Here is an 8,438-nt window from a genome sequence, read left to right on the forward strand (position 1 = left end):
CACCTCTCTGCTAACCGCAAAACATTGGCTTTGCTCTCAAGCGGGCTCCCCACCGCTTCCTCCATGAGTACAAGGCATTATGGAGCAGTGCCAAGAGCCCTGCCTGACACAAAAATGTCCAACAGCAGCTGGGAAAAGCCAGTCTTCTCCTGTCATTTCTCTGCCTGTTACCCCCCAGCAGACTTTCCCTCTGTCTTATTGACCAGGATTAAGACACCGTAGCACTCCCAAAACCATCCTGGCAAGGGGAATGGAATACCAGGATTAGTTTAGCCCTAGACTGATCATTTGCAATGGAATGGATGTCAGAGCTTACCGATCCGTAGTAGTTAGTATAATCTAATTGGTTCCCCTTTATAAAAAGCTTTCAGACTTCAGGCAATTCTCCCATTGGCTATAATATCCCATGGATCACTGATAGAGGCTCTGAGAACACTTCTGCATGCACGTTATTTCCGTTTCCTGACATTTAATTCATCTAGCTCTAGAAACCTAAATCCACTTAGAGAGGTTCCATGTTTTTGTACTTTCTCACTTATGTGGGGTTTTAATTCTCACCTGACCTTCGTTTCAAAATTAAAGGTGGTACCTCTTGGTGCCCCTTTCCCCTGGTTCCTGCATCTGAAAGCCGCTTCTCATTTTCCCCACATCCCATAGAAAGCCAAGCTGAGTCCCTCTTTTATTTCCTTAAGAAATCCACTCACAATAAACAATTAACGAGTTTTAGTGGAATTTATCCAAGATCTGAGCAGAGCAGGAGAGGGAGGAGGGGCAGATCACATCTTTCTGGCTTGTCTCTCTCCTGTACCTTCTCCTCATCATCTTTCTCTCCAATTTTGGCTGGAGGACTTCCAGATCTTCTGTCTTTGATGCCCAGACCCTGGAAAATTCCATTCCTTGTCCAAGTGGGTAAATATTAATGTACTCCTTCCACACTATCTAAGAGATACACAGTTTTCTCCATCTTTTTGCATGTTGGAGAAGACAGAAGCAAAATAAACAATAGGAAAATGTAAGAACTATTTAACTTAACATCGCACCACCTTACTTACCCAAAGAGAAAGTTGTCCCATGTCAGTGTTTTCCTCACCCCGAGGAAAGCTTTTAGGGTTCTTAAAACAGACTTTAGCACTTTTGGAAAGCTAGATTTATTCCTGACTTTTAGCTTCCTTTATTCTGTTCTTGAAGGTTCATGACAGTCTTTTGTGTTCAAGCTTATCTATAATCCCTTTGCACTGTCTTTTGTTCATGTCCTTTAAAAACCTGAGCTCTACTGAGAGCTCCAGCATAACCACCTCCTTCTTCAGGTGTCTCCCTCTTTATAAAGGGATTACTTACATTATAATCAGGATTTTATTGTTTACATCTCCCACCTCCCCTAAGTCATATTCCTAACGTCTCACATCACAGAATCGCACCTGTGGTAAGTACTCTTTTGAAGTGGAGAGTTAATTTGTAATGCAAATAATTACTTCATTGTTTATCTCATTTTTAAGTAGGCATTTTCATATATCAAATTTTCATAGAGACAAATTGGGGGGTGAATTATTTCGCACCTTTTTCCTTCTCTGTTGCTGATTCTCCTCCCCCCACCCCTTTCCTCCTGTCCTTTTCCCCTTCAGTAGTTTTCCTCCTGCCAGGATCCACGTAAGCCCCTTGGGTTCCTCTCCTGCAGACTCTGCCTTTGTTGAACTGAAATAGTACTTACTTTTTTTATTTACTTAAGACTTTATTTATTTTCAGAGAGAGGGGAAGGGAGGAAGAAAGAAACGGAGAGAAACAATGAGGTGAGAGAGAAACATCGATTGGTTGTCTCTTGCAGGCAGCCTGACCAAGGGCTAAACTTGCACCCCAGGCATGTGCCTGGACCAGGAATCGAACCGGCGACCCTTCACTTTATGGAATGGTACTCAACCAACTTAGCCACGTAAGTCAGGGCTGAAATAGTACTTTCTATTCCTGTATTGCAGCAAGCCTTTGTTGTACCAGGCAAACTCGCCCATCACCTGAGTCCAAAGAAGTCCAGGAGTGGAATCCCATGGAGAAAGCATTTCTATAACCCCCCCAGAGCTGGGGATTTCCATTTCCTAACTGTCCTGTTCCTATCAATGTCAATTAAAGTCCACCTTCTTCAACTGATAAACTCGAAGGAGTAAATCTTTATGCCTCTAGTTTCTTGGGAGTAAAATAAGGACAATGATTTACAGAGCTGTTGAAAAAATTATGGGTAGAAAAATAAATTGAAAAGCAAAGCATGATCTATCTATAAAAATGTATCTGTATCTGCTTCTTGTGATCAATCATAGATATGTTGCCTGAAAGTACCAAGGGTGGAATTTTTTAGTGTAAAACAGAGTAGAAATGTCATTAGAGAGGGTTTTGAGCCAAGAATACCGAGCACTGAGTTTTTTAAATCAAGAACTGTCCTGTTCCCACATACATGGGATGAAAGGAAAGGCTGAGAGAGTAGGAGTGTTTTACGAAATCAAAATGTTACTGTCCCCTTAGATGACTTATTTCACTTTTGAAAATACTGTAAAGACAAAGCTGTCTAGAAGACTGAGATAGAGGGAAGAGAGTAGGGATAAGGGCAGAAATTGCTCAGGATATGCTAAGGGAGGTAAAGTGAAGGAGGTAAACTGGAATCACAGATTTGTTGGGAGCCTTAAAGACAAGACCACTCAAGCTGAATTAGTGTGAGCTGATCCGAGCAGCCAGCTAAGAGGCAAACTCAGATCACTATGTGAGCCTGCAGTTCTAGTCCCTCAATTATAAATAGTAAAAACAAAATAAAACCTCTAACATTTAAATTTTCTTCATCTATTGATATTCTCATCTAGTGATTTTCCACATTCTCTCATCTCTAAGGACAGTTTAATCATCTACTTTTGTGGTTGAGATATGATTTAATAGATTATATGAGCAAACTGAAGCTTTCTAACTCTAGAATATATGTAATTTTGGAGTTTGCTCCTGATTTTTAAGTTCCAAGAAGGCAGGTGCTCTCTATGGGGTGTTTGTCATTGAATCACAAGTGGTGAGTGTGTCTGACACTTTTGGAAGTGAGTTAATTTTTCTTGACTGGACGAATGGATAAATATAGGTTTTGGAGGGAATTACGGTGGCGAGACTGTTTAAGACTGACCAATATCCCTGGCGCCAAGATAAGGTAAATCCCAGATTCAGGTGTGGTTTTCATGTACTGCTTGGCTGGATGGAATTCCATAGATTATCATGGCCCCATGAGAAAAAGAGAGTATCACCTGCTGGGGCGCTGAGAGATGAACACCCTTGCTCACTTCTTCCCCTCTCCTGGTACAAACCAGCAACCCACAAAAAGCAGCGGGGCCCATTATACTAACGGGAGGGGCGCAGGCCAGAGAGGGGATGATGAGTGCCGTAATGCTTTGGGAAGGGCTTGGCCTCTATGATCTCTCTGAACTGGGCTTGAGACACCTTTGCCAACTCCCATGATGCCCATGGTCATAATGGGGTCAATTAAGCCTCCTAAAACTGTATCTACAAACAGAATGACCTCTGTGTGCAAGAATCACTATTATCCCAGCAGCTGCAAAGGCTATATATAGGTACTGCCAGAATGGTAAAGTAATGTCTATTAGAGTTCCCCAGAGACACAGAACAGAAGGGAGGAAGGAAGGGAGACTGGGGATGGGGGAGGAGGGAACAGTAAGGAGACAGAGAGAGCGAAAGAGAGAGAGAGAAAAGGAGATGTATTACAGGAATGGATGAAATTGGATCACAGTTACTGAGGCTAAGAAGTCCTACAATCTGATCTGCCACCTGCAAGCTCGAGGCCCAGAGAAGCTGGTCATGTAATCCCAGTTCAAACCCAAAGTCCTGAGAAAACTAAGGGAGCCAGTGGTGTAAGTTTCAATTCAAGTCTAAAGCTCAAGAACCAGAAGCACTGGTATCAAGGGTTGGGGGTGGAAGGACACCAAGCAAGAGAACAGAAAATTATCCTTCCTTTACCTTCTTGTTCTACTCAGGCCCTTAACAGATTGCATGGAATCTTTTGCTTTTCATTTATATATAAATGAGCCTTTGATCAAAACAAAATTGCCATCTCTTGCTCACTCCTCAGTCCTCTCATCATTAAAATGCAACTAAAGATTTCTGGGACGAAAAGGGGGGAAAAAAAGTTATTAAGTCATCCTGACTCACCAGTCCTAGGTAACCGGGAGTAATTATGGGAGTGGCCCAAGGGGCAGCCAGGGGAGGTGATCCACAAGGAAGTTTTGTTTGGCATAAGCCTCGACCTACCTCTGGCCTTTGTTCTTGAAGGAGAGCAGATGCTCTGTAGACGAAAAGCCCAATTCAGGGAGGTCAGGGAGTGAAATGGGAAAATCCTGGGCTTCGAAGTCACAGTACCCAGTTCAAATCCTAGATCTCCTGTCTCATATCCTTGATCAAGTCATATAACCTCTCTGAGCCTCAGTTCCTTCTCTTGTAAATGGTAGACTATCTACTCCAGAATGTTGCCATGAGAAGTAAAGAAGGTAGTATGCTAAAGCACAGGAAGTATTGGACGACTTATAATGAAAAAAGGAATGGGATAAGCCATACGTTAAAGACAAAGGGGCAGAGGACATACTAGAGAAAACCAGTCACACATTCTCCCCCTTTAATTATTTCAGTGGACATATGTGTTGCAAGCTGGGTCAGGAGTTGGGGTGCAAACAACAAAAATATTAAGGAATTCGCCTCTCTCACAGAGCTGCTAGTTTGGTTGGGAGAGGCTTACAGAATGGAAGGCCTGGGCAAACCAAATGCCCAGAGCACTGGGGGAGAGGGCATGAGGGAGTAAGAGCAGGATAGGTGGTAATCTTCCTTGAATCACACCTCAACTGCATCCTCTGAGCCAGTTGTCAAGTCTGCTGATCTCTTCCTTGAAATATCTTATCACCATCACTTCCATAAATTATTTCATTCATCCAGGGATTAAGGTTTCCAGTTCGATTGACCAAAAGACTGGCTCCACAGACAGAGGCGAGGATGTTAGAGCACCGGCTTGACTGAAGATAGATAATAAATTTGTTTTTTAACATGTTGAATTTGTGAATCTTCACAAAGATTGTGAAGTTGAATGTTGAAATGGAAAAGTAAAATTGAACTGACTTTTTTAACAAGACTGGAAGCAACTTTGATACTAAAACATGAAATTCGAGAGATCAATCAAAATCAGAAAAAATTGAACTCTGTTATTCTCTTTTCTCCTTTGATGTGGAATAACTATGTCGGAAACTGAATACATTTGTATAATTTGTTTTCTTCAACTGGCATTATGGGGAATAACAAATGGACTTGTGACAGAAGTGTTATATAAGATTGTTAAACAAAAAAAGAGTAGAGAATGGAAAATGCGGGAAAACATGGGTAAATATTTTAGCTTCTTGGAGGTATGGTTGGGAAAGCTCTTACCCATTATGTAACTGGATGCTAAGAAAGGAGTTATGACCACCATAAATGATGGTGGGATGGTTCAAAGCAATATTTTAACTTGGAAGACGGTCTCCCCTCAGAGGGATTCCATACATAGAAACTGAAGGCACCCTGGCCAATGTGGCTCAGTTGGAGTATCATCCCGTGCACCCAAAGATTGTGGACTTGATTTCCATCAGGGCAGACACCCAGGTTGTGGGTTTGACCCCTGGTTTGGGCACACAGGACAAGACAGCTGATCAATGTTTCTCACATCGATGTTTCTCTCTTTCCCTTCCTCTCTCTCTAAAAGCAATGAAAAAATGTCCTCAGGTGAAGATAAAGAAAATTGAAGGAAAACTTCACTAAATCACTGTGCTTGTACCGTTCAGCCTCAAGGTTAATCTTGCCTAATTTCTTCTTAAAAGAAGAGTCCTGAAGATGCTTGCCATTTCTCAATTATTGGAGTACCCCTCACCCCCTCACCTTTTCGTTTCTCTCCCCTTTTATCTCCTCCCTCTTGTGCCTTATTGATAGCAACTATAAAGAAGTAGTTACAAAATGGTAATGAAACTTTTATTTGAAGCAGAGATCATTACATGGTTCGGGAAGTAAGGGGAAAAGGACTAAAATGAAGGCAACTCTAAGCTGTTAAAGAAAGAGATGAACATTAACAGCAACATCTTGATTTTGTTAAGATGCAAGCTGAAGCCATCTGAAACAGGCAGAGAACAAGGTGATAATAAGAGAAAATGTGTTTCTCAGACAAAAGAGCAGACAGCAGGGGACAGCAGTTCAGGGAAAGAGGCGAACGTGAAGGAAAGTGCAGAGAGGACACGCTAATCCTCTGCATCATACTGGCTGAAGCACGGGCTGTTTGAACTCCTTGGCAACTTCAGCGGGGTCTCAAAGATAGTGAAGAATGAGAACAAAAGAAAAGTTCACTCTGAGTTTCTCTTGTCAGATCAGGGGAAATTGCTTTGAGGCCAGCACTAGAAGATGCTAATGGTGGAAAGCAGAATCCAGTAAAACAAGAAAAAAAAGAAAGTCAGGTCATTGGGAGCTTGCCTCACATAAAGGAGGTAAAACCACCACTGACAAGACATTCAGCCAAGGTCCTACCACATACTGCTGTGAGAGTCACTTCTAACTAGTGCTCAGCAGGCTAAAATCTGCAGGTAATGTCTCAACTGCTCTGAGAATTTTCGCTCACTTGACAAACACTAATTGAGTTCTCTCTGTGTCAGCAAGGACTATCACTATTAATGCTGGAAGGTGCAATGGGAGCCCTTATGTCTTTGTGCCAACTGGTTTTGTGAGTCAGAAACGATCACTGGAAAGTGAGTACTGGGAAATCGCTGCTGACCATGGAAGGGCAGAGCTGAGAGGAAATAGGGTAAGATGTAGGACAGCCAAAGGGGTAACTGGAAAGAAGCACGTCTGTCTGACTCGTTAAGAGGAAAGGCACACCAATGGCTAGCCTTTCTTCTCCACGCCTGAGTTCTCATCCATAAAATAAATAGGTGATGCTTCCTTCTCTTTGGGCATTTTAGAATTGTTCTGGGAGTTGTGTGGGGATCTTGCCATGAAGTTGGGAGAACATGAGAATCTCTAACTGTAAGAATCTGTAATCAGCTGCAGGAACTGGAAAATACAGGTGCTTTTTTCCTACATTTTATGAGTCATTCAGAGTTTTAAACTGCTGAAAATGCCTTCCCTCCAGAATCTAACCCAAAGGTTGCAAGTTACATACATCTAGGTTTTGTTTGGCTAGCAGAATATTTTTTAAAAAATTGATCCAGCACTTAAAAATTGTGATATTTCACCTGAAAATCCAGAATTTTGGCCTCTCGGAGACTGGAAGACCTGACAGCACTGGGCCCACAACAGCCATGTGTGAGAGGGCGGCGGCTGCCGATTTAGATGGACACCTGCGCCGCCTCCAGCGTGGCCATCTCTTTACCCACGGTAAGGTAACTATACAACTTGTTGTCCGAACTAGGGCACTTTTGAGAGTAACAGAGGTGCTGTTAGTACTTATGCCTGGACCACAGACATAAACCAGGATCGTGTGGACAGTGAGGATGGATGGCTATCCTAATTCACATTGCTTGCTCTTCTTTGCTCAGTTTTTTGGGTATGTGGTCATCAGGCAGAGACTCTTGAGGAATAAGAGAGAGAAAGAGAACTGAAAGTAAAAAAAAAAAAAAGAAATGAAAAAGAATTTTTAAATGAATGTCAATTACACCAAACCTTCAGGTAGAGGCAGAGGCTTGCTGGTGGCTGGCTCAGCATGGAAGCCTGACCTTCCTGGCTCCCTGCCCTACGCAGCGCCCTCAGTTTTAATTAGCTGTGATCCCGCAGCTACGAGCAGGACTAATCAAACTGCAGAGAGCAGCCTGTTGCTAATCAGGAAGGTACAGGATAATCATTTAACTCTGTGGTTACTCAGTGAGCTCCAAGAGGCCTCAAAAGAAAAAAACATCCTGGGTAAGAGAGTTGCTTACACACTCTACTTTGACCTTTTGATGGTCTTTGTTTGAAATTTTTATTAAAATTCTTTAATTACACTAGTATTTGGTTTTAAAATATTTTTAAAGAATCTTTTCCCTTTATTCCCGGAGAATAATAAAATATTCCTCCCCCATGGCATGTAGGAAACCTCAGACTCCTGTTGCTGACCCAAGAGCGCATCTGAACCTACCACAGACCCAAACACTTTCAACATCATTCAGGGTGTGAGTGTTCCCCCAACTGGGGGTGAGAGGGATTCGGTGACATGGAATGGCAACTCACGTTGAGCACCCGCAGACCTGCAGAACTTCAGGTGACAGAGTGGCACTGTGGGCTACGCACGGCAGTGTCAGCTACTCTCTGTTAGAGGAGTGGAAGCGAGACTCGAGCTACAGCAAAGCTCCAGAAGCACCCTATACTTCAAAGGCCAGAAGGCCCCTCTGTTCAGTCCTTGTTTCTCTTAGTCCCTATAACCCAAGAGCAAG

The sequence above is a fragment of the Pteronotus mesoamericanus genome, unplaced genomic scaffold (genome assembly GCF_021234165.1).
Source record: "Pteronotus mesoamericanus isolate MK-2021 breed Mesoamerican mustached bat unplaced genomic scaffold, CSHL_Meso_final contig_42, whole genome shotgun sequence".
In the NCBI taxonomy this organism is placed as follows: domain Eukaryota; kingdom Metazoa; phylum Chordata; class Mammalia; order Chiroptera; family Mormoopidae; genus Pteronotus; species Pteronotus mesoamericanus.